We start from the raw sequence: 8,318 nt of genomic DNA, 5'->3' as shown, positions 1-8,318 counted from the left end.
CTAAGAGCCCAGGAATGAGAATCTGAGGAAAACAGTCCTGAAATAATAAAGGAAAGATATTTCAATTGGAAAAGACCTCTGGGACCACCAATCCCAACTGTTAACCCAAGAAGTCCACCACTAAACCACATCCCTCGATGAGCAAGTCCAAAAGAGAAGGGCAGACACTAAAAGAGGTGCAGACCTAGGAAATAAAACATGGGAGCAGTGTTGGATGTCAGTATCTGTTTGTAATGGGTTTTGACTTCAGAAGCTGGGACACATCTGACAAGAAATACAGATATTTTTTTCCTGCCCCCAGGATTTCTTGGGTGTTTTTTGTTCTTTCTTTGATATTTCCTGACTTTCAATCACCATGTACAAGCAGTGAAGCTCCTGCTGTTGCTTCCATGAAGGAATTTTCTCTGCTCACAGCTTCTTCTAGGTCCTTATTCACATGGTTTGACATGATGATGGCATCAGTGACACATCCCTGAGAGAGGTCACTCCCATTGCCTTGTCATTACCCTATACCTCATTCAGCCTTTCAACATTTAGCAGGTGGTCAGTGTTGGGAGACTCTGCATTCAGTGACACCCTTCGTTGAGCCAGGAGACCCTCATGGTTAAACAAGGAACTGCTGGGCAAACTCCAGTGGAGAAAGAGAATCTATGGATCATGGAAGGAGGGGCTGGTCACTTGGGAGGAATTAAGGACTGTTGTCAGATGATATAGGGAGGTGATAAAGAAAGCTAAGGCCTCCTTGGAACTTAACCTTGCTAGGGAGGTCAAAGACAATAGAAAAGGCTTCTTCAAATCCATTTCAAATAGAATTAACACCAGAGGCAATATAGGCCCACTGCTGAATGAGGTGGGTGCCCTGGTGACAGAGGACATAAAGAAGGCAGAGGTGCTGATGCCTTCTTTGCCTCTGTCTTTATTGCTGCAGACTCTCCCCAGGAGCTCCAGATCCCTAAAGCCCCAGAAGGAGTCAGGATGAAGGAGGAGTTTGCTTTGGTAGATGAGGATTGGGTTAGGGATCAGTTAAGCAATCTGGACATCTATAAATTGATGGGTCTGGATGGAATTACACCCACGGGTGCTGAGTGAACTGGCAGAGGTCATTGCTAAGCCACTCTCCATCATCTTAGGTCAGTCATGGGCAACAGGAGAGGTGCCTGAGGACTGGAGGAAAGCAGCTTGGAGAAGAGGAGACTGAGGAGCGACCTCATCAAAGTTTACAGATATGTTCAGGGCAGTGTCAGGAGGACAGAGCCAGGCTTTGTTCAGTGGTGTCCAGTGATAGGACAAGGGGCAATGGGTGCAAACTGGTACACAGGAGGTTCCATGTAAACATCAGAAAAAACTTTTCTGTGAGAGTGCCAGAGCCCTGGGACAGGCTGCCCAGAGTCGTTGTGGAGTCTCCTTTGCTGGAGACATTCAAACCTACCTGGATCCTGTGTGATGTGCTCTGGGTGATCCTGCTCTGGCAGGGGGGTTGGACTGGGTGATCTTTTGAGGTCCCTTCCAACCCCTAAGATTCTGTGATTCATTTAGGTACTTCTGTGGGAGCTGAGCTTTAAAATTATGACCATTTTAACTACCAAGGTCACCGAGATGTGCTGTGTAGGATTTTCCAGAGTGCCTCACAGTATATTTTTACACCAACTGGCCTGTGGCCACATCTGCTGCTAGGGCTGCCACTTATCTGCCCTATGAGGTTATCATTACCAGTCCTTTCCAAGCTGCCTGCAGGTCCCTCCTTTCTCTCCTCACATGAAGTTGCCACATCCTCGGATGTGTTGGCATAACTGTGCACTAGCTGCTTCCAAACATGCTCCTGACAAAATTGTCTGTGTTCAAACCACAGCAAAAATAGCAGAACTCTCTTCTGAAGTTTCTAAGTTAACCCAGACAATTTTGGCATGGCTGAGTGGGGGTCTGACCACATTGTGCTGGAAGATGTGAAGGAGCAGTGGGCAAGAGCTGGGAAAAGTGACTCTTGCACCCATTTGAGCTGCAACCTGGTTGCACCTTAATACAGGTGGAGTATCTTGCAGTGGTTTCTAAGATCTAAGCCCAGTGCTGCTCAGCTCCAGTCCCAGTCTTATCAACAGAGGAAATGATGCATCCACGTCTAGAAATGCCATTATACCTCTCCACAGACTGAGAACTCTGGACTCTGCTTTCAAATGCATCTTCAATATGTGATTACAGGGGTTGTCTACACTCTTGTTCCAGCACAAGTCTGAACTAATTCCCAAAAACCTCTGTATTCAGATATTACCCGGTGCATCCAAAGGAAATGTTTAAATAAATTATATGTAACACAGACTGTGCTGAAGGTCCAAGTATTGGAAGAACTGATTATGTTTCCCACATGGCATCTGTCTACTTACATGAATTGAACAATCTGTTGCTTTCTTGGTGGGAAACAACCTATAACATGAACATCCCTGCTCATAGCACAGGGGTTGGCAGCTGATGATCTTTAAGGTCCCTTCCAACCTTAACCATTCTATGACTCTATGATCATTATCACTATTTGAGTTCTCTGACAATACCACTGAGACAGAAGAGAGAACTAGCAAAGAGCTATTGTTTGCCTTCCAGCCTGACCTGCCCTTTTTCTCCAACTGCATAAGCTCCTCCTAGCAGGGACATGTTTAAATCCCAAATTTTTGAAGGCACTTTGTAAACTACACTGGATCTGCAGGAGAAATGGAGGAACCCAGATTTCAAAATTATTTAGTTTGTCTGTTTACCTGGTCTTCAGCTTTAAAATATATCCAGACTTTGACTGGATATCAAAACTTCTAAAGTATTTGAGTGAATGTTTCCTCTACTGACCAAAGGGCTATAAAGCTCATATCATGTCCTTTTGGGTATCAAATCAAAGCAGTGAATTTAGATATCATTCACTTTGAGGACTGACACCTCAGAGAATCTCACAGGGATATCAGAAATCATCTGTGGTCTTTGAGGTACCAGTCACACACAGTGTGGCCCAAATGATGGTGTCCAAAGACTGAAAATGGAAAAGTCAGATCAATTCAGGACTGAAACAAATTATAATCCTGGGGTCAGTTTTAGACCTTTTACTATAAGAAGGATATGGAGGGGCTGGAGAAGTGCCCAGAGAAGGGCAACGGCAGTGCTGGGTGAACAACTGGACTGGATGATCTTAAAGGGCTTTTCCAACCAAAACAATTCTATGATCAATAAATGATGACCATTAAGCCATGACAATTATTAGTAATTAAGCATTGTGTTGTCCTGTGGGCTTTCTAGGCAGCTGAGTCACACAAGCAGAACTCCAGTACAGTCAGTGAAGATACACTATGAGTGAGTGTCTAGTTTCTCCTGCTATATCTGATTCAACAGGACTATTTTTAACCTTTTCCTAATGTCCAGAAGCCCCTGCTGACAATCTGCACTGCCACCTTGTGTGATTCTGGCTTTCACTCAGACTTCCTTCAAAATCTTCCCTCTTTGTTTCTGCAGAATATCTTTCCCTTCCAACCACGGATTGTCCACCTGATAATCAAATTATTTGATTACTCCCCAAAAACTCATGCTATCCACCCTTGTATCAGCCTCCTGAATGGAAAGCCCTACAAAGACAAGGTCTGACCTCAACCTCTTTTCAGCTGGGGGTAAATCCCTTGTAAAGAACACGGAGGTTTCGGGCTCCCAGGCATGGCCTTTACTGGAACTACCATCTCATCTACTTGTTCTCTTCTCTCTAAACCCTCTGACTGCAAACCTTGTCTTGCTCAGGAACCCAGGAACAACCAGACCTGGCATGCAAAAGGAATAACTTCCTCTCATGTCCCTGAACTCTCATCTCCCTCCTGCCTGCTGCTGTGCCTGTGCACTTACATCCCTGATTGCAGGTCAGGGAGCCTGTCCATGCACAGTGTGTAAACAACTTCCACAGAGAACACCCTGCGAGGGAACAGGTATCTCTGGGGTGTGTCTGGGGGCTCAGATATTTTAGGTTAATTCTGGAGGATTCCTAATGTGTCTTTCTTCCATTTCATTTATTAATGTTTTAGGTACTTAATACCCTGGAGTTTTCTTTGTATCTCCTTTTGAGAAGGAAGATGGACAACTATAGCCACACTTTGCTCCTAACTCCACATAAAATTGACTGAAAAAACTCCTCTAAACCTGCTTCCTGTCCAACCCAGACACACACACGAGCATACATGGGTAAGCATGTACACATATGTGTGCACATACGTGGTATGCAAGGGTGGGTGTGCGTTGGGCAACTCTAGAACCACATAGTTCAAATTTGTGATTCCTTTCATTTTCCTTCCTGGAGAAATAAAAATCACAACGATGGAAGAGGAGAGTTATTAATTTTTCAAGTAATCTAATAATGTTTTCCTTTCTCTGGCTTCCAAGCCTCTCTAACACCTCATTAGTGAGCTGTGTTTTGGACTCCAGGCACTCACTAGGCTTCTGTTCACCTCTCACTCCCAGGTCCTGCACCTTCTGTGTTTTCTTCTTCACTAATCACTCTTTGGAGGGTGGGAGGAAGAAAGAAAAACCAAAGCGAAGAGTCTTCAGCTCCCAAGACATGAGTCTACACATGTTTTCCTTTGCAGTTTTTACCCACTCATATTGTGGGAGGAGATAAATAAATATATTCACTCCCCTTGACAGATAAGAAGCATGATACGTGTCTTCAAAGACACATTTTGTGAAGCAAAGCTGTATCACCCACCCTTCGTCTTACGCCACTGTAACCACAATGAAAAATATTGATGTATTTCCTGGTGTTCCCTTTTTTTACCAGGTCACTCCTGAGTCCCCAAGGACCAGGCCATTCTTCATGGACAAGGCCTGAATGGTGCTCATGGAAGGAGGTCAAAGTTTCAGCTTCTTTTATTTCTTTTTCCATTCAATCTACCTTTAGTTACATGAACATTCTATTCTACATCCAAGCTGGTCTCTGTGGGGTGCCACTGCAGTCAGTGAGGATTGTGGCAATTGAGAACACTCTGGGAACAGCTCATGTCAGTCTGAATATAGGATGATCCAGACCAGGTCAGGTGAATGACACCTCAAAAGTGCCTACTGTCCTTTTTCACCTAATAAGAAATTGTTCAGATGGCCATCTGAGAGATTATTGGTGGTCAAAGGGAGGTAAGGGAACCTCACGCTGTGTGACAAACCTATCTAGGAAGTCTCTTGTCCTTTCTTTAAATAGAGAACTCTGGTCTGCACTAGTTTTTTGTTTTAATGACATTTTGGTGCTGCTTTTGTCACCAAAAAGTACCTGGCGAAGAAGAAAAACCCAAGGCTCATTGTGTGCCATGAGGCTGGCAGGGAAATATTTGCCACAACACCCAGGCAGCCTGTGTGTCCCCAGTTAGTTGCTGACCCTCTCCTACACATCCTATCTCTCCCAGAAGCTCCAGCCAGTCAGGTTTGAAAGGACTCCTGACAGGCAAAGCAGCCACCTTGGCTTCCTGCTTCCCTTTGGCAACTTGCTTTCTCCAGGCTAAAGCAGGCTTGAAATTACATGTTGCAGCAACAAAGCCAGCTACAGTGATCCCAAAGAATATCTCCATGTCTCAGAATTCCCTCTACCTTCCACTCCTGGTCTTGGTAACATAGTAAGCTCTGCCCTTGCTCCTGTGTGTGATTTTAAATCTCTATATCCTGGTTCCTAGCTATGGAGCTGAGATCATGGAGGGTTTATAAAGCAATTAATTGAAAGTGGTATGGAACAACGTGTAAGTGTTCTCCAGCTAACTGAAACCTGCCTCCCAGCAAATTAATGCAATAAGGTCTCAACTAGGAGAACAGAAGCCCAATAGGAATCTAATTAAGGTGATCCTTGCTGGGGTTTGAAATGTGATTAGAGGCAGGGTTGTGTTTTTTTGGACCTAGCAGGAACATGTGGCTACAGTACCACTCCCAGCTGTTCCCTATTTTCTCTTCTCTGCAAGGTTCTGCCACACAGCTGTCCCATAAAAGGATCCTCCCCCACTACCTTGCACACACCCAGACCAGTTTAAAGTAAAGCTGAATGTGAGACTTGACTGAGTGTGCATTGGTTTGGGGGAGTTCACATACTTTGTTTAGCTGCTGAAGCAACAATAAAAACACAACAGCTGAGATCATAGAATCATCAAATGGTTTGAGTTGGAAAGAAGCCTAGAAATCATCTAGTTCAAACTGCCCTGTCATGGGCAAGAATACCTCCCGTTACAGCCACTACAGCAGCTTGCTCCAAGCCCCATCCAACCTGCCCTTCAACACTGCCAGGGATGGGGCAGCCACAGCTTCTCTGGGCAACCTGGACAAATATCTCACCACCCTCACACTAAAGAATTTATTCCTAAAATACAATCTAGATGGGTAAAGCAGTTTTAAAAGTGATCAAGAATGGGATTCTCTGAGATATCTTTGCTTTATCAAGCTATCTCAAGCTCCCCTATAGTCAGTGAAGGTCTATTCAATCCACACAAAGGCACAATTCATCTCCTAAAGTAAGTGCCAAGGGTAGGTTTCCTCTCCCCTTGAAAGTGTCCTTCTTCACTAGCTAGGAAACTTCTGAGGGTAAATTACACTTTGTGATTTTTATTTCATCCATGTGCACACTGTTGATGTCTCCACCTGAGCCATGGAACTCGGACTTCTTCACAGACAGGAGAGAAAAAGCATTTTTACATCATAGCTGGTGTGACCTTTTGTAAACGCCCAGTTTTAGGCAAGAGAAACGAAGATCAAGATTCCAGGAGGTATAAATAGGAGCCTGGTATGACTAAATCAGATGTAACCTTCTACATTTAGTAAGATGAGTTCTCCTTAGTTGGATGGGACTTTTTCCACCAGCTTCAGAGGAGGGGCACGGAGAGTGCAAAAACTTTTGGTAGCAGAAGTCACTCTTGCTCTGAAAGCCATTTGAAATGGACCATCTCTTCAGGTCCTCAGCTGGCTAAGGTAACTCTCCTAAGCTCTCTTGGCTATAACTACCAACCTGAGTGGGGATTACTAACCCATGTAACCGTGTAACCCTAAACACAGGAGCAAGATTTCAAACATCATGTGCCGGAGAAGTGAGCAACAGCAACGCAGAGTTGCCACATGGAACAAAAAGTTCCTCCTGTTACACCCTTCTTCTCTGCATAACTGTGGAACCCCCTTCACAGTGTGATGGTACTCCGAGTCCTGGGGATTCACCAGGTCCCCACTGTGCAAACAGCTGAACAAAGAGCAAAAAAGAGACAGTGGTCCTGAGGGCCTGGCACTCAAGTAAACACAAGCCACAAGACAATGGTTTATTTTGGCCCATGGCTTTACTGTGGGGATCTAAATGTAGCAACCGACACTTGATTCAAATGAAAACAAAAAGGAGAAGAGTCGAGATGGAAGAATGGATGAAAGAAACTGAAAGTCTGGATTCAGGGGGGAAACCCACAGACCTGCCAAGGTCTGGTGCATGAAATCCAGGTGTCTAAAAACAAACCCTGCAGCCTGACTGCCATGCAGAACTCACAGGCACCAACTGATGAAAAAAACCCAACAAACCCAATGAAGAATCCAAAACTCCCTTTCTGGAGGAGACTAGAGGGTCTATGCATATATATACTCTCCCATACCAAAGTCTCTTGTCAGGTCTAACTTTTATGTATTGCCCAGCTGAGACAGGAAGGGATGCTCATTGCTTTCCCATGGACTCCTGCAATCATGCTGGAGTTTGGTCATACTGGACAGCTCACTCCATCCCTCCAGAGATTATATCCCAAGGTTTACTCAGCCTCGCTATCATACGTGTGAAATAACCCTTTTTGCCTCAGCTATGATAGAAGTGGAACAGATATTGGAGATGGTGGAAATTGACCCCTTGGAACAGGGACAGTGCAGGAAGGCACCTACCTGTTGTCCACTCTCTATTATGCAGGGAAACAAGACTATCTAAGCTCTCAGAGCAACGCCAAAGTTAACCACTCTAACTGAAATAGACTTTGATCCTTGTTGGTCAGCTGATGGATAATAACAAGCCTTTAAGCTGTGGTAGTTGGTCCCCAACAGTTCTCTGTCCTACCCCTGTGGCAGGTGTAGATTATATTTTATCTGTTTTATCATTAAATCACAGAATGGTTAAGGTTGGAAGGGACCTTAAAGATCATCAGGTTCCAAACGAGCTGCTATGAACAGGAGCATCTCCCACTAGACCAGGCTGCACAAGGCATGGTCCAAACTGGCCTTAAACACCTCCAGAGAGGGGGCAACCTATTCCAGTGCCTTCCCACCCTCATGGTGAAGAATTTCTTCCTAAACTAAATCTCCCCACTTTCAGTTTAAAACCGTTGCCC

The sequence above is a fragment of the Apus apus genome, chromosome 2 (assembly GCF_020740795.1).
Source record: "Apus apus isolate bApuApu2 chromosome 2, bApuApu2.pri.cur, whole genome shotgun sequence".
In the NCBI taxonomy this organism is placed as follows: Eukaryota; Metazoa; Chordata; class Aves; order Apodiformes; family Apodidae; genus Apus; species Apus apus.
This window is presented reverse-complemented; position numbering follows the sequence as displayed.